The sequence below is a fragment of the Trachymyrmex cornetzi genome, unplaced genomic scaffold (assembly GCF_001594075.2).
Source record: "Trachymyrmex cornetzi isolate Tcor2-1 unplaced genomic scaffold, Tcor1.1 scaffold579, whole genome shotgun sequence".
NCBI classification, from domain to species: Eukaryota; Metazoa; Arthropoda; class Insecta; order Hymenoptera; family Formicidae; genus Trachymyrmex; species Trachymyrmex cornetzi.
In genome coordinates this window covers 2,902,058-2,922,054 of record NW_017299892.1, presented here as the reverse complement: position 1 = coordinate 2,922,054, position 19,997 = coordinate 2,902,058, and the positions used below count along the sequence as shown (strand labels likewise).

Below are 19,997 nucleotides of genomic sequence, written 5' to 3'. Positions count from 1 at the left end.
TTCTAAGTAATACATATTTCGTAACTTTGAGTCTAGAACTGGTTGAATAACATTTTGACAAATGTAATTGTTGAGTTTTAAATTCAAATATTGATTTTAATCAAATTATTTATTATACAAAAAGTAAATAGGGTGCCATAATATCATCTTCTCCTCTACAAATTATTTCTGAATTTGTGGTCAGAAAGAGAGAATTCCAATAATTTAAATTTATGTATTAATATAAAAGTAGAATAAATTAATGGTGAATAATGCGTTTATTTTATATATTTTATACGTATATTTTTTTGGTCGGTTTAACTCAAATGTCTAAAAATTGTTTAATCATATGAATGCAAATAAAAAAAGGTATAAATACATTTGATTTTTGTTTTAATTATTATGAATAATTTTATTATTCAATAAGTATTGATTATGATAACGAGAAGTTATGAAATACGTAACATATACAATTTATTAAATTTGTAGCATGGCTTGCAGCTTCAATTAACGTTCAATTATCTTCAAGGCACTTAATCAACGGATGCAGACATACCGTACGCTCCCTCAACTATTTAATTCTGCTAGTCATGCCTTCGTGCACTCGGTAAGTTTTAATTGCCGAGTGGAGCTTAGTGCATGGCCATATACGAGAAATACATTATTCTTTTTTGTTCGTCGTCGTGAACTGACTACAAACTACAATTCCACAAAATATTTCTTTAGAACGTATGTTCCTTTGTACACATGAAAAATATTTCTGTAACAATTTTGAATATCTATCTCCGACTATTAACAAACTTGTTAAAATATCTGATACGAATCAATATACAAAACATTGTAAAATTGATATTCTTATTATTATTACGGATTGCTTGCTGCAGACATCTATAGTATAGAAAATTAATAATTTATACAAATGAGGTTTTGACTAAAGATTAAAATTGAAAGTTAGTGCTGAAATCATATTTTTCGGACAATTTTAAATAGATTTTGTTCCAGTAGAATTTTATTTTATAAAGCTAACAATAAGTCTGTAAATAAAAAATATTAAAAATTGGAATTGTGGTTCATTTTGTGTTAGAACAATCAATATAGATATAATTTTTTCAGTTGCAATTTACTACATATTCGAAATGATTAATAAAATGATTATATAAAATAAGCGATACTGCTCATTTACGAGCAAACTCATTTGCAAGTTAAATATTATAGTAATTGACAATTTTATAGACAACTCATTTGGGAAATCTTGACGTCAGTAGAACGGTTGAATAATGAAGTGTCGATACTGTTGAGCGAAAATGATGTTAGAAATTCTCTTTTGCGAACCTCAGTTTCCGTTGCGTAAACTCTTCTCCTCTATACATCTTCTTTAAGAAAACTATTTTGAGATTTTTTTTATTAAAATAACGTTTGCTTTGAATAAACTTTTAAAATAAAAGTTTAAATAAATTTTTTAAATAAAATATCAGATCTTTCTCAAAATAAAATTTAATTAATTTGAAACGTTTTTAGCTCAAACGTAGTATTTTAAAGTTTTCAATCTTCTTATTTAAAAAATGTATTTTTGTATCCAATAAAATAGTTTTTTATTCCACGATTCTTGCCAGATAAAATAATAGCATACGTAAAAGAAGAATTTGCAGTTTCTTCCTTCAAAGATCGTTATTATCAACGTTTTTAAAATTCTTGAGATTCTATGCATAAGAAATACATAAATGTATTTTAAAATATATTTTTAGGTATATGAAATGTATATGAGAGATTAAATGTTAATAACATTGAGTTAGCGGCATCTTTGAATGTTTCATGAAACTTATGGTAGGAACCTTACGGAAGAACCTTTTTCCTCTGGAGCCCTTTTACGTAAGTTCTGTATGAAGGCAAATCTTGGAAAGATACGTTTCGAATTTATGCTAGAGATGATTGGGTACCACGTTAACTGCATCAAATCGTTCTAGTGGAGAGAAATTGTCACTCGACTGGTATTTATTGCAGAATTAAATAGTAATGCCTTTTAGTATGAATGCTTTTCTCCTGGTTAAATTATGTACTTTAGTTCAAATTGAACGTTAAATTATGTACTTTAGTTCAAATTATACGTGCTTGCATTATTGCCTTGTTTTTAAATCTTTTACTTTATTGTAGATAAAAGTCACATAGCTAAATTTAATAATTGATCACATTCAATGGATAAAATTAATTTTATTGTTAGAATCGAAAAAGATAGTGAAAAGCGGTAAATGAAAAAATTTATTCATATGTCATAGTTTTCTGGAGTAGTTTACGTCATGCGATCTTCGAGGGAACGCGAGCGGAAGAAACTGCAGATTCACATTTATGAGGGGAAACGAAGAAAGAGAGAGCAAATACTTGTGAATTTAGATCAACACTCAAATGTGTATCTCGAAGTGATGCGTCCTTTTGCCTGTTTACAAGAAAGGAAATCTGCCGAGTAGACATCCTGACGGAATGTCGTTTTTCGAAAACGTCGGGAAAGGATTGGAGAAGAGGAAATACGGAAAAGTGGCCAATCTCTCTCTCTCCTTCTCTCTTCCTTCCAATTCTCTCGGGTCCACTTGGAACCAATCCAGGAAGCGGCCATGGAGAATTTTGCATGGAGAATAACAGCGTTCCTGGGCTATTTGGAAATGTTGCGGTAGTCGGGGATCTCAATTCGAGAGGCGAAATGTGGGATCGATCGGATCGGTGAGGGCAAGTCTCACGAGGGGAGAAAGGAATCCATCCAGAGAGATTTAAATCAAGAACCGGTGCCAAAGTGAGAAGATATCGAATGCTCAGATATCGTGTACGTTTCCGTGAATGGCGTATAAATCGACGATAGATCATTCGTAAAATACAGGATCGTTGATCCTGAAATTGGTAATTTGCACGGGTGTCGCAATCGCCATGAGATTAACAGGGAGTAAGCTCCTACACAATTTCCGACTAATAGATTTTCGAGTTACTGGCAATTATACGACTGCGTGCGCCCGCATGCATCTCGATAATTTATGCAGCCGATAATTAATCTCTACATGGTAAACGGAATATATTATGACGAAGGATGCGTACGTTACTATACGCAGGCTATTTGTCAGAAAATCTCATACCGTACGCTGTTTTGTTGGCTATTATGCACTGGATACAGACTCGCGACCGGATGTATTCCACCGTTGATGGATTGCAAATATAATAACAAGGTGGTAGTGGTGGGTGTGTCGGGCATTCGAACGTGGTTGCCCGAGAGCGCGGGAGGTGTGTTTACAGCTCGCGGTTAGTGTCGACTGCCGAGAGAATAAACAGCAGCTGAGCTAATCTGCAATGCAGATGCAAGTACTTCTGTAACTTGTAACGTGAGCATCCTAAGAGACTCTTGACAGCGAACTAGCCGAGCCCGAGTTGTAGACGACCATGCATATGATGAGGGCAAATTTGCCAATACCACAATGGCCGCTCATATGCAGCTTGCGGTATTCTGCATGCGGATAATATCCCGATGGAGTGTTCGCCGAATGTCAACAATTCTTGTTGCGGGATATGTTTTGGTAGCAATTATTATTAAGCGAACGTATCGAGTCACACTTAATTATACCGATTTCACATTTATTTAATTTATTAAAGCCTGAAATAAATTTGCTCACATTTACTTTTTACATGGAATCAATTAAGTTACTCGTTTCAAAGATTATTTATGGTTCATAAAAATTTGTTTACATTTATAGCTTTTACAATCCAATTGCAATTAATATTTCGCTTCAAGCAGTAAAACGTTAAACGAAATGATTCATCTCGACTATTAGTTGAAAATTAAAGTTTCACATACTGTTTATAAACATATTCTTTATGGAGCTGTAGCCTAAAGTAAAATATATAATTATGTTTTTTTACAAACGTGATTTATAATTATTTTTTATTGGTGTATGTTTACACGAAATGATATCGATTATGCGGAAGAAATAAATTCCTAAGATGTATATAGGCATCTAATAAATAAATGTTTGTTTTCAAAAAACATTGTAAAACGCGAAATAAACATATACATTTTTTACATAATGCAACGTTGTCAAAATAAAAATTCTATGTGCAATAGCGGATCATTAGTAAATTCACAATATCGAGATATAGCGCTGGAAGTACGCCTTTAATAGTAATCCCTGTAAAGGATTCAATGATAAATGTAAATATGTTTCTAGCGCGAGCTGAAAAAGTTTGATTCATGCTACTTATTTTTATGGCCAAACTGAATGATTCGAATACTTATGGTCATCCATAACCTGAATAGATGCAATCTTGTTCCTATACCCGAATCTGTTAAAACTAATCGTGAACATATGCTGCCAAATTGCTTGGGATCAAGTATATATCCACATTTATACATAAATCTCACATATATTATACATATGTAGGGACCTTCGATTAATTTTGAATTTTATTTGTATGTTATACAGAATACGTATAGGTATAATGGCTTGTGATCGAAGTAACTTAATCTAAAAATCGAATGATCGCGGCATACAATTGTTTATATACGTACAATCGTGTTATAAACACGTTTTATAAACACGTGAATACAAGCACGAGTCCTGGATCTTAAAAATTAATAAAAGTTTGGTATGTATTTGATTGTGGTTGTAGTTGAAATTCAATAGGTCGATTCGAAATTTTACTTTTCTCTGTAGCTTTCTTAGCAAGATACTCATTAGAAATCGATATTGATCACATTAAGTCGATCAGTACCACTGGCATTATGGAAATAACGATGTGCGTTGTTCGTTCGGAGGGACCAATAGGTGTCGGAGGCGCCTCGGTTGTTCCGGGACTTTGTTGAGAAACTGGAACGAGCTTATATCGCCTTCGATGGCGTCGTAGGGTCGTGCTTGGGCGCCTGGGGCGGCACCAACCACGGCATGGAGGACGACGACGTTGACGTTATTCCGCGAAACTCAGAATCCAATATCGCAGAACGCGCCTCATTCTCTCTGCCCATCGGCTTACTCTTCCGCTTTTATCTCTTATCGTTCCCGAATACCTTTCTACCCTCTCTGCGAATTCTTTTCTTCTACGTCTCTCTTCAAGCAGCCTTCCGGTACCTCGAAGGAAGAGAAAGGAAGAATTTAACAGTCTGCCGATCTAACCGTTCGTTCATGAGTCAGAAATTTCTCTCTTTGTTTTTCTCTTTCTCTTTCTCTTTTCTTCCTGCCGCTTATTTTCCAATCTGTATTTTGCTATCTTTCTTCTCAAGCTTCTGTTCTCAGGTGATATCAATTCTGGAGTGGGTAAACGCTTATAGTAAACAATGGCCGATATGTCGATATTCCTAGGTAGCGAAGACAGGGGAAATAGGCTGTGTGTTTGAAAGGATCGGCACCACAAAACGCACACATACTCGCGGAAAAGAGGCTGTATCTACGAAGAAGATGGCTGGATCATAAAATAACCAGACATACACGAGAAACATCTTTATCAAAATCTTCAAACTTTTTTGCGAAAAGAACCTTCGATTGAGATTCAGACATTTCTCGTTATATTATTTTCATGAGTAGTTATTTTCACGTATTTTTTTTTCCTTTTTTTCACGTAAATCTCTGTATTAAAATAAACATTTATGTTTGCAAATGCAAATAATAATATTTAATTGTTAGGAAAGTTCAGACGACTTTAATTAATAGAGATCAATGGATGTAAAGTGATACATGATACAATATTCGTATTACAACGATATCAGGAACTCTACTGTATTAAAAATGAACTCTGCAAAATTAGTTTCTACTTCATGTTCAAACAAAAAATTTGTCTTTTGATATTTGACTATGTTGATAAACGCGACCTATCCAATAACATCGTTAAAATTTGAATTTTGTCGCGCAATCAGAGGAGATGAAAGTATACGAGCTACTGTGTTACCCATTATACTTAGATCAATCTCCAATACTAACTCCAATCTGTTTCATCTCTCAGCCAAAGTTGCACTATCGCGAACAGAATCTTCGACGATTCAGTTATATTAGTTATATTTCTCTTTTTCGATAGTATTGACTCGACAAAGCTGTAGATGATGATTTCAGTCAGTTTCTTTTATCGCAAGTGCATGTGACGCTTTCACCTTGTTAAAATATTGTTAAGATACAGCGAGTTTTTTAAGAGAGAATTCTGTGACCTATCGCAGAATATATGCACTAGTTGCATATCGAGTACTTCCTTATATTTTCTGTTTTGACGCTAAGCAATATTTACGTGGTATGAATATTTTAATAACGGAGAATTTAATATTCTCATTTTCTTTTGTACGTACATATGCGAATAGTATTTAAATAAAAATATAAAAATACTTATCAAATCGGGATACTCGTTCAACTTTTTCAAACCATTTATATCAATCACATTTGACGTAAAAGTAGATCGTGGTTTAGTAATAATATCTCTCGAAATATATTGAACATTTTATAATAAATATAAGAGAAGTGTTGACAATTCGTTGAAAAGTTTGTCTTGAACAAAAAAATATCACACGGACGAATGTATATTATATTTATTATTCCTCAAAATAATGTCAGCAAATTGTCAAAGTTGCACCTGTTTATAAAATATCATATTCGGAAATTTAAAATATTTAAACCGCTCATATTTTGACAATAGTGCAAATCCAATTTTGAAAATATCGTTAAATCCGCTGCAATGTGTTCATTTATATCTGTATCAAATTAAAATCGTGTAAAAAATTATGTTTAAGTTTCAAAATATAATCTTTAGATGTTCTCAAAATAAGCGATTTATTTATTACATAATACATAGACACGTATATGCGTATATAATCTATAAAATAGTTGAATTTCAATTTTGATAACGTATAATCTGTCAATATTTTAAAGAAATTTCGTCAGCAAAATGCAATGGTCTTCTTTCATAATGGAGATTTTCCAGGATTTCAATATATAAAGAACGTCGGATTCGAAAGCAGCCTTTTTACGAGATGCTTTATTGACAAGGCAAAGGAATATTTTCTTTTTCTTCAACCGGATGAACTTCGGGTACTCAGAGTAACGAACTGGAAAAATAACTTCTTTTTACAAAGATTTTAACGGGTGATAAAATCAAGTTTGCGTACATGTATTTATTAATGTAAATAAATATTCACTATATTGCTCTCTCGCGCAAAACACCGACGCATCCTACATTTCAGTTAAACTCTGGCAGGTCAACCAAAAGAGTTGGCCTTTATATACTTCATTTTGGTGTGGTTCTCAGGAGAAAATTACAATAGATTTTGCTTTGTAAACGCAATGCTTGACTGCGCCGATTCAAGTAGTAAATATTAGAAAAAAGAGAATGAAAATACAATTATGATTTTAGATTTTATTTCCGCATACATCCTTGGTCCATATGACGTTATTTGATAGTATTTTGCGTTATCTCGGGTCTCTGGAAATACTAAAGGTGAACGGGGGTGCATTCCACCCGCTTTCCTACAATCCCGCCCATGGATGATATAACTATGTCGCGTTACGTCAATAAAAGCAGTTCAGATTGGGAATCGAGTTTATGTCCTGTATACACAGAATTTACTCCCTACCCTTGTTTTAGATTGCGAGACGTATGAAACTATTTTACAAGCAAACCACTCTAATTAGAAATGTTTGGTCGGAAACGAGAAACGAGAAATGTGATGGCAATAAATTCTTATGATAAGTAAAGTGTCTAATAAAATATATTTTGATGCGATATAAAAAAAGATGTTAATCAAGATTCTATAATTTAATAATTCATTGTAAAAGAAGTGAACGAATGCTAACACATCTTTCGTACAATTTGCTATCTAATAGAGGATTATCAAATAATGTACGTACATATTTCAGAAGATATTGCCGTACAAAAATCCATGTGATAAAATTTTATTTAAAATTTAGTATTCTTTTAATACCTAATCAATCGTGAAATTAAGTAATCTTTACTTTCACTTATCTTAAATACAACAAATTGTAAATACAAATTCGATTTTCAATCATAACGAAGTACTCTCGAATACATTAGAACTTTCTTTTTAAAATAAAAAATGAGAGAAGCACACAATTTTTAATTAAATGTTAAACTGTTTTACGTAAACTCGAGATGCTTGTGCAGGATAGAGTATCACGTAAAAAAGTTTTGCTAACTAATTTTTTGCGCGTACTTTGATTAATTAGCGTCTGTTGTTTCTGAAGCTAATTGCTATTACAAATAGTCTAACCAATGCATATGCAAAAGGTTTACTTATAACATTAATATCAGTACAATAATATATCTTTCGTACACTAATATATCTTTCTAATCCACAGAATTTTTTGTTACAAATTAGAAAATGATTATATCATTTATTTTTTTTATTAATTCTTAAATTAAATCTTATTATATAACTAAAATTTGGTTGCTAATGATAAAATAATGTATTTTTTTAAATATTTGGATATTTATTTTAATTGTGAATACTTATTTATTGAATGAGTTTATTGAGGCATCTTGCAATACTTAAGCGAAAAGTTGCAACAAAAGTTGCGAGATAAAGCGTAAAAGTGGTTTCTTGAAAGCTTCGTCGAGAATACTTTGCAAAGCGCGTATCTTTGAAAGTGCGCTAAAAGTTACGCTTCGCCGATTTTGCTGCGCAAGCCTTGCTCGATCAAGTAATGACTCGATTCAAAGCGATTGCTGCGGATCTGTTTCTAAAGTTTTCGAAGTTAAAAGTAAGCGTTTTGAGATGAACTGACTGAATCAATTGCGACGATTCCGGAGTTCGCAGAAAGGGAAGAAATCGGGGTCCACATCGTGGAAACGGAGGAAATCGCGAGGGAACGAGGACGGGAGGACATTTCGCCACTTACACGAATATACTGCAACTGATGACGAACAGAGTTTTCCACTTTGAAGCCATGGGGATATAGTTGCCGAAGATTGGGCGATACTTTAGGAGACTTTTACTATCTGGAATCGAAATTCCGAGAAGATCGTCTGCCCCATTTTCCGCAAGAAATATTTGCGGGTATCTGTTACAAATAATATTGAATATATAGAATTTTTTCTACCAATTTCTTTCGATAACAAGAAAATAACAATAATATTATCCATTTAAATATATTTTTTGAGTAGTTTAAATATTCTAATAAAATAAAAGTTATATACTTTGAAAATGTCTGCAAAACATTAAGTTCAATTTGATATTTCAGTATTAGAAATTTAGTTTTTAGTTTACTTAAAAAATCTATCATTAGTGGATTAAAATGCGCATTTTTTCTTTACATATGAAATCATACATTTTTTTTACTTATTTGCTAAAATAATTTTAAATTATTTGAAAGTAAGGTAAATTATAGCAAAGATATAAATAAAATTAGCTAAATGCTTACGTTAATTTCAAAGATAATTATACATCTATACACCATTAATTTTTACTTAAATTATTAGTAAATGTTATGATTTGTTTATATTATTAATAAATAACATTTATCGAAACGTGATGTTTAAATAGATTAAAGTAAACATTGAAAAGGAATATTAAGATGATTAAAATCTCAAAGTAGTTTGACAACGTAAAGAAATTATAGCGCAAGATCGATGCAATAAATTTGCAAATTAGTCATTAAGTGTTCCGCTTAACATATATCATAAACTGTTTCTAATTCGAATCGTTTCTAGACAGAAACGATAAAATATATTTCTCCATAATGCAATAAAAACATAATGTTGTATTATGTATTCTCAGTGGTGCAAGTCGTCTGTCTGCGTACAGAAATGCATTTCTCGGCATTCTGCATGGCTCAAAGCTTCAGGGAAATTGAATAGCGAGCATAAGCTGCTCGAAACTAGACGGTCATTTACGCAGCGAAGACTGGTAATAATTGAGCAAGAATATTTTGGCGTCAAACCGAGTAATCGTTCTGACGTTTCCATATTTTGCATGGCACTATATTTTATTGCCGTCGTATAGCGACGCGCAATAGAGGATCATTTCTTTTTATTTTACGTATTATACCTTCCATCAATATTTGATTGTTGTAATAAATCAATATTGATTGTCGTAATAAAATGTTTCATACTATTGTGCTTTACTATTATATTCTTTTGTTGGATGCTGTTTTATACAACATGTTTAAATTTATTGAAGATTGAACTTGGCCAAGAGTATATAAGTATGATCTTTGTGATTATTATTTATTTAATTTTGTTTTCCTTCCTTATATAATACGTGTCTATGTATCGTTATTAGGAAACAAGGTAAGTGGGTTTATATATTGTCAATATATGTCTACGAAAATACTTCATCTTCATGCATAATGCAGTGTCGAAACAAACAAAGTACAACGGAGTCGAGACAAAGAAAAAAGGAATGAATCTCTGTGGAGTCGTTAGTAGCGGTGAACTGAACCGGCAACTTGAATCGTGGTATCCCAACTCCTAAATCATCCTCCTTCTTGCGGCTCCTTTCTTCCAGTGTCGTTTGCTCTCATACCTCCGACTATATAGCGACCGTCATGGACACTGCTCGCGCGATCAAATTAAAACGGTCCTTGAATGGGCTCGTTAATGACATCGTGGCGTTCTCGGCAAGACTCATTAAATTTATGTCGCGACGGAAGTTTTATCCAGAAACGATGAATGTCTTGGAGTTGCGAGGAACCTTTCTTGTCTCTCCACGTTGCTGTCATGTAGTCTAGCATCGCAAATGCAGTAACAAGGAACGCCCTTCGTTCTCTTCCTCCCTTGGAAAGGGAAGGGAAAAGGGATGAGGATGCGCAATCCCGCGAATGCAATGCCGATGAGAAATTCTCTGCCAAGAGTGGAATAATTTGTTCCTTGACTTAATTCATTTACTTGCTTGTAGATCTGTCCTATTTGCATTATTCGGAGGTGTCGTTAATCACGCGATTGTTTACGCTATATAACGCCGAGAGAAAATCACCGTAAACTTACCGACATCTTTGCTCATGACGTAGGATCAACTAAAATTCAAACATTTGACCAGTTTATATGAATAGTCTTGGCACACACGCACACACGCACGCATATTCTTATTTATGTACATTACGTATCTGATGTAATAATAGGAATAATAATAAAAATTATATAAAATGTTGAATTAATAATAAATAAATAGTAGAATTAATAATAAATAAAGAATTATTTCTATTTTGTAGGATTAACTTTCATGATCAATAATGTAAACGAATTTACATGCGTAAGATAATGTATAATTAAAGTAATTAAAGAGAAAGACAGATAAGAGATTTTAGCGAAGAAAGAGGTTGTTTGAATTTCGTCCTTCATATACATATATATATTTCATCATATACATGTATATTTTATCAAATATGCGTGTGTTAGTAATACGAGAGTCAAGTAATAGGAGGTAATTTCGTGGGTTGGATAAAACAAGTGAGGGGTAATATGTCCTTTGTTCCTACAGCCACCCAAAGACATTTATCTGCTGGGAGTTATCCGATGTCCGGCTAGAATACTACTTTTCCACTCTGTCTGTAATCGTGGGAGCGAATGAGTTTGTAAACAAGTTTGCCCCGAGAGGTTTTTCTCTTCACGCAGTTCTGCCTTCTGCTTCGTGAATACAGCTATTCACTCTTCCTAATCAAGAAGAAAAATAAAGAAGAAAAAAGTAATTTTCGTTTGGCGGCCATTTCGCTTCGTCTCATCTATTAATAGATAAGAAAGCGGGCTTGTGAATGCTGCGAATAAGCGTCAAGATATTATTCAAAGATTTTGATGAGGTTGACATGCTGAAACGAACATTGTACACCAGAAATAGCGCGGAAAATATCAGAACGTGGATACCAGGAAATACGCGACTGTATCAGGCGGCAGAATATTATTTATGGCTGGTAGGGTGATATCGCGAAAAGTTTTTGTCGTAAACATAGTATTTGTCATGTAGAAAAAAGCTTATCTTTTGTAGGCGGTGTACTCATTAATTTCGAGATAATTCTATTTTTATGTTAACATTTCCTCAAGTTGATGAAAATATGAGCTTATAAAAACTGATAAAAATTTATTAAACTGACCGTTTATTAATTCGTGCTATCTGTTAAAAAAAAAAGTTTAGTGCATATACATATAATGTACATTTATTTATGTATTAACAAACAAATTTATTCAAATATTGCAAGACTGAATCATAGTATAATGAAGCTACGCGTTTTGCGGATTATTTCCATGTCATAATACCATTTAAAAAGGTATTTGTATGAAGTATAAAGACACGAAGATAATCTGCAAATCGTATAGCTTCTTTAATCAGTATGATAGTTTAGATAGAGTAGTGTATGTTACTTGAATTGGTAACGTTCTGATAATCGTGTGGCACGAAAGATGGAAATCCGTCGACATACGAAGCGGATGGCGAAGGCGAACGACGTGCGAAACTCATTAATCATTCGGTAATTAAATCATGCTTCAGCCGGCGTCAACGGCATACGCTTAATTGCCAACCCTACTAGACCGAGTATCTCTCAATCTCCTTCTCACTCGAACTCTCGATCTCAGTGTCCTTTCGTATATTCCGTAAATGCCTATGGCTTCGGTTCGCGAAACTTTTCATTCGACAGTCGACCGTCGCAGATGAGAATCCACCGGTAACAAGTACATATTTAAATATCGTTATTTCCATGAGAGAGTTTTACAATTCTAATCATATTTGGACAAACTGAGGAAGCAAAAAAGTTAAAATCATATTATAAACAAATGAAAAGAGTTTTTTTTAATGTTAGGTTTACTAGGGATGCTATATTAACAAAGAAGTCACAATTTGTGAGAATACATACATATATATAATTAATTAAGCATAAGATGTATATGTTGAGTGAAACAGAGCGATGTAAGAAATGAATTGAAGATATTATTATTATTGACATTTTTTATTTGGATTTAAAAAAGTTTGTACTATTGACATCGAGTTCGGTTGTCACTCCAGCATCCCCTTAAGTTAATTTAAAGTGAGCCCGTCCAATTTGAACTCCGGAGCCAAAACGCAAAGCCATCGACGCAAAAAAATTCAACATAGCGGGTAAGATTTCGATGACTATAAAGGTGTAAAATATTGATACGTATCTGACAAAGGAACTGTCGGAATTGACTCTCACCGATTTTGATGGGCTTCGGATATGTTGTAGAACATGATGAAAAAATATTAGACTCATATTTCTTTGTGCGTATCTCGAAATTTAGAGAGTAACATTCCTCCCGAAAATAATGGATTTTATCGTTTTTTAAAAATATGTTTTAAACTATATGAGGTATATTAAAAAATATTTAATACAAAAGTTGCATAACATAAGAAATTATACAACTTTGTATTAAACATTTTTTGATATATCTTATAGTTTAAAACATATTTAAGAAAAAACGGTAAAACCTATTATTTTCGAGGAAGTGTTTCACCGTCTAAACCTCAAGATACGCAAAAAAACATGGGTTTAATATTTTTTCATGCTCCACAACATATCCGAAGCCCATAAAAATCGATAAGTGTAGGTTCCCTTGTCAGATGCGTATCAATACTTCACAGTCCTCGAAATCTTACCTGCTACATTGAATTTTTTTGCGTCGATGGCTTTGCGTTTTGGCTCAAATTAGATAGGTCTGATCAAAGCCTATTATTTATTATATGAATATATAAATTATATACACATTTACTATTTTTATAATAACATGTCTTTTTTAAAAGACATGTAATTATTACATATATATATATATATATATACATTTATATATAATATATACACCTCTTATGTGTTCTTATAGCACACATATAATTTCAGTAAAGAAATCTATGTGATACTACATTTTATTCATTATCATTGTATTTAGATTTTTATAATTGATCAACTATCATAAAGACTTCGAAAAAATACTTGCAAAATTTTTTGACGTATTTAATAAAGTATGAAGTAACACCTGGCGAGTGTTAAGATCATGAATAAACATAACTACCGGAAATTGAGAGGAGGAGGGAGAGTTGAGTCTTGTAATCAATCAAATTCCAATTCAATTAGATGAAAAGTTAAACAGTCGACCGCATATCCATTTAGCGTTAACCAACTCAAGAAGTTCCTCCGATCTATTTTTTCTCGACTCGAGAAGTACCTTTATCTACATTTGATTCTGTTAGCTTTGTACGCGAACTCTTCGTTTAATCCTACCTACTTACAGTTTCCGGGATTTATCTAAAAGGTTGGAAAGGAAAGATAACTTTTGCGAAAAATTGTACACATATGAATAATTTTTTATGCACAAGCAGGATATATTATTTTAAAATTTAATAATTATTAGCAAAATTAATTTTTTCTTCGTATAAATTTTTATATCAAAGAAAGAATAAAAAGTAATGTTAGTTAATAAAAATATTTTAATAATGTATAGTCATATAACAACACAACATATATGTATACATCATATTCTTTATTAATTTATGATTTTTTATTATTTGCATACCTTTTTTGTTATATTTTTAAATAAAATATAAAAATATAATTGATTTTTCCTTCCTTATCTCTTATTAACATGTCCGTAGCATTATCTTGACTATAATTTTTTATGACCAGACAAATCCCACAGGAAACATTGTGGTTTTAACCGCTTTACTTAAATTCAGTTAATCCTCTTACTGGAGTACTTCGGATATAGTGAGACGTTTTTATCACAGTTTAGAAAATGAAATACACGTTGCTACGATAAATTCTGGTCTCGAAAAAAGTAGAAGATTGTTTTTGTCTAACTCTTTTTACTTGTATGTATCTATGTAGAAGAAATTCTACGAATGTTTGTTTTTACAACACGAACATCAATGTCCTCATATTAAATGAAAATGAATTATGATTCAGGATAGCTGTTAATGAAGAAACGATAAACATTTGTTTGCAGCAAGAATAAATCGCATCAGGAGGCTGCAGGAAGTTATGGATCACGTAATCTGTAGTGAGGGATTATCCGCTCTTTCTCTGCAATTCATACTCGACGTCTTTTAGTACAGCATATATAGTTAAAACTGTTTTATATATACATATATACTGTGATGTAAAAAAATACATCTTTGTTAAAAAAACTAAATTATTAAAAAAGGATTTATATTAATGACTTTGTGCTTTTATTATAACTGGAAATATAAGTTTGTGATAATCATTGTCGAGTTTACGAACTAGTGGATACACGACTGAAAAATTCAACAATTAGAAGTTAATCTTTTATTTACTTTTCCTTTTTTAATATTTGTGACTAAATTAGTTTCTCGTTGACGACCGAGGAATTTTTTGTTGAAATTAGACGTTCGGAACTATCTGGATCACAGAGGCTTGCGGATTGATTATATTGAACGACTTCCTTTGTATATTGTATGTAAGAGTCGTCTTTTAGTTTCTGACATTAGATTATAGTTGTTCATGCGCTATTTTTATATTTTTTATATTTATATGTATTAATTTATTCATATAGTTAAAAAGTGCTAAATAAAATCCGAAACGTTCCAAATCGAGATACCATATTTTATTCAGATATTATGAAGTAATAAACTGAATTTTATTATTATCCATCCAAACTTTGCTCGCTTTTTAAATGATTGATCTTGACTAGATTACTTATATTGCTTTAAAAAATACTCTCAAATGGAAACTATGCTTATTATGATGAACACTACGAATTATATCTATAATTGATTCTTTAGAAAGAATTTTGTTACAAATATATATTTCTTTAAGAATCTTTATCGATAGAATATCTGTTATCAATATAATATGGTAGTTTATATTTGTAAAATAAAAAGTAATAAATCATATATCTTATGGGGAATCTCCTCAGACGAAAAAAGTTTTTCCGCGGGAATAACTATATTAACGATTCGACAACTTTTGAAAAACAATTTGTGGTTGTGAAAAATGTATGTCAAAGTTGAAAGATGAATGAAAGAAAAAGAAGAGAGAAACTTTCATCATAAATCAGAAAATTGTTTGCTACATTTCTTCCTTTTTTTTTCTGTCAAAGAAGTATCATTGAGAATAATTTATATGATTACAAAAAATCTGTTAAATATCTATGACAGACAAGATAATCATTCAGAACTGTGATGAAATATGTTAAGAAATATAATGAAATACAATTGCTTAATTGTTAATAGATATATTTTTATTTTATTGTAAATATTTTTTATTCTTTATTATTTAACTTATAATAGATATTTATTATTATTTATTAAAACTTAACATTTTCTAATTATATTTTACAACAGGTTTTAATTCATTTTTTATTAAAATAATAATGTAGTAACTCTTTTAATATTCTTCGATATCCATTTAATAATAAATATAATTCTTAAAATATTAAATATATTAATAGTATTTTTTCTAAAAAAAAATTGATATTTTAAAAGATATGCAGTTGTATATTTAAAGATAAATAAATAAATTTAAAAAAGAAATGCAACATTTTATATAATAGTTAAATAATCTAAGCAAGTTTCTGCCTTCGGGAATATTTCTAAATCATTCGATAAAGTTTGGAATAATAGATCGATGAGCACAAGGTAAAAGTCTTTATCGATGAGAGTCAGTGGAAGTTCAACGAGACGGATTTAGATCGCGGCCTTCGACTCATTGCTCGACCTTCAAAGGCAGTGTTCTGCGGTACGCAAGTCGGAGGGTACGCGTAGTTCTCAATCGGAGAACAGTGTAAAAATAACATGGTTACATGATTTCCGATTTACGATTAATCGTAAACACTGTCGAATGCTGCTACGCGTTCCGTCCGTTTTTTATGTATATGTACCTATATATAGGTACGTATAAATATAATAACCAAAAAAATGTAAAACATAAAATATACTAATACGTAATTGTAAACTCGCTATAAAATCTGATCAACATTTGTTTATCATAACCTGAATGTTGAACAAAAATATTTTTCTTAAAATATCTTTGTAGTTACAAATCTTTGTGGTTATTATCAAATCGCCGCGAGTCTTTCAAACTTTAAATTTAATTTTATCGACAACTTTCGATGGTTATAAACTATTCTTTTTAGAAGAAATGTGAATTATATAAAGTTTTGAGAAAAAGAAACTAGAACGAGATAGTTTTGAGGACTGAGAGATTTAAGCGAGAAATTCGACGAGTAAAGCCGAGTATTAAAGAGCTATAAATTCTGCCTTGTTTTAGTAATCCAAGTACTTTAAGTCGCGACTTCAAACATGAGTACTTTCCACGAAAGAAACTGTTGTAGTACGTTTAAATCAAAATATCTTACAGTAAACATTTTTTCTCCAATATCAATGATCAGATAACTGGAAAATTGAGGTAAAATAAAATACAAATGACACAATTGTTTCTCATCTTATTTCTCGTCATATATATTTAGTTTCCAACTTTCAAATATTCCTCTATATTTCCAATCTTTAAATATTCCTATATTTTTCATAATCAGTAAACAATTGTATTTAAAAAAGTGAATTATAATTTAAATAAAAAGATCACGTGTGCTCACTGGACAAGAATAACAATTTGCTCGACATTGTTCTGCGTAGCATGACGACGCGACGCCACAAAGGATAATACAATGACAAAAGACAAATTGGATTTTTTTAACATACGAGCAGGATGCTTTCCATCGAGAAGTAGTCTATTCCATAGTGGATACCTGCGGCACAATGTCACTGCAGGATCAGGTCGGGGAATGTTGCGGTAAAGTTTACTTTTGCTACGGAAAACAAGGTTGCCCGCGGGTAATTAGTGGTTCACACTTGACCCACTGAAAAAGCTTGCCTGCCAACTGCACTATCCTGCTTGCTCGCACTGATGATGGTAGTACCGTGAATTTACGTAATCAATACATATTTGCCTTTCTCGATGTTAGTAGAACCAAAATTTTCGAATATATTAAAATATTTAAATATTTATAGCTACTGGCAAACTATTTATAAGATTTTAACATGATGAACTTGTAAAGAAATAACATCAGCTTTGAAATTTGTAAAGTTTTCTAGCAAAGTTTTTTTATTTTAATGTTTAATTTATAATTTTATTATACATATATTTTATTATTTATTCATATATTGAAAATAATGTTGTTTTAAATTATTAATTAGTCTTGAAAGTAAAAAATATAGTGATATAATGAAATAGTCGAACAGTACGCGATACTAATATAGCTAATAATAGTCCCATATTAAAATTGGCATGTCACATTTTTTTGAAGCCTCTTTTAAAAGGGATGTTGGAATACTCCGATTTCGATGTGGCTTCGTATTCGGGGGTTTTAGGGATCGCTCGTTCCGAAATCATGATAAAAATTTCGAAATTCAAAATGGCTGAACCAATATGGTGGACGGAAATGTTACCGAAACTTTAAATGTTCTTCGATTTCGGTGAAAATTTATATTGAGGTTTTTGGGGTTGCTCGTTTCGAATTCGTGTTCAAAATTTAAAAATTCAAAATGGCTGAACCAATATGGCGGATGGAGATGTTATGGAAATTTTAAAGATTTTTCGATTATGTTGTAATTTGTTTTAGGGGGTTTTTGGAGTCGTTCATTTCGATCTTGTTCAAAATTTAAGAATACAAAATGGCTGAACAAAATGGCGGTCAGAAATACTACGGAAATCTAAAAGATTTACCGTTTATGGTGGAATTTGGTATTAGAGGGTTTTTTTTGCGGATATGGGTAGCGCATAAATAGCGCATTATTCCATAATTTTTTCATTAAGATTTGGTTAAGTGGCAGGCAAATGTTAGATGCGCCCCCACTTAATCAAATCTTAATGTAAAAATTCTGGAATAATGCGCTATTTATGCGCTACCCATATCCGCAAAAAAACATTATTGCGCTCATTCCGATTAGCTAAATATAAAATTTTGTGTGGGGGGGCTGAGTAGGCAGTCAGTCAGCCCCCCACACGTTAAAAACAACAGATTTGGAAAATTAAATACACAGGATTTATGCGCTACTATTTCCAGGCATTTTTGGTTTTTGCGCTGCAACACTTAAGGCACTTCTCTCTTGGAGCGAACAGTCATATTCACCCCTAAGTCACGTCTGCCTAGCTGGCCGCCCCACTTACTCAAATCTTAATGAAAAAATTATGGAATAATGCGCTATTTATGCGCTACATATATCCGTAAAAAAAATTTTTGCGCTCATTCCGTTCAAATGCGACCATTCGTGAGCAAACGAAAATTCCGACGGAGCAATCGTGAGCAAACGATGAGTAATCGAATACAAAAAAAAATATTCGATTTTTTAATATTGAGGGGCTAGCGTGAAGTTGACCCCCAAAATTTAAATTTCGTATAACTTTTGAACTAAGGGTGAGTAAACAAAAATTCCGACGGAGCAATCGTGAGCAAACGACGAGCAAACGAATGCAAAAAAAAAATATTCGATTTTTTAATATTGGGGGGCTAGCGTGAAGTTGGCCCCTCAAAATTTACATTTCGTATAATTTTTAAAGTAAGGATGAGCAAACGAAAATTCCGACGGAGTAATTGTGAGCAAACGATGAGCAAACGAATGCAAAAAAAATATTCGATTTTTTAATATTGGGGACTAGTGTGAAGTTGGCCCCCCAAAATTAAAATTTCGTATATCTTTTGAGCTAAGGATGAGCAAACGAAAATTCCGATGGAGCATTCGTGACACTTCATAAATCAAAGAATTGTTTTGCACAGTCAGTGTATTTAATTTTGCAGTTTTAAACGACGTAGGGATGAATATGACTGTTCACTCTAAGAGGGAAGTGCCTTAAGGGTTGCAGCGCAACTATCAAAAATGTCTGGAAATAGGGCGCATAAATGGCGCATAAATCCTGTGTATTTAATTTTCCAAATCGGTTGTTTTTAACAGGTGGGGGGGCTGACTGACTGCCTACTCAGGCCCCTACAAAAAAAATTTTTTTTTGCTTAAACGGAATGAGCGCAAAAATTTTTTTTTGCGGATATGGGTAGCGCATAAATAGCGCATTATTCCATAATTTTTTCATTAAGATTTTGTTAAGTGG

General features: G+C 32.0%; 1 protein-coding gene across 1 annotated transcript in view; it reads right to left on the bottom strand.

Annotated features, from left to right (window-relative positions):
- Nucleotides 1-19,997, bottom strand: part of LOC108766358 (uncharacterized) — a 65,079-nt gene that overhangs the window by 16,620 nt on the left and 28,462 nt on the right. The gene's annotated exons all lie outside the window — the stretch shown is intronic.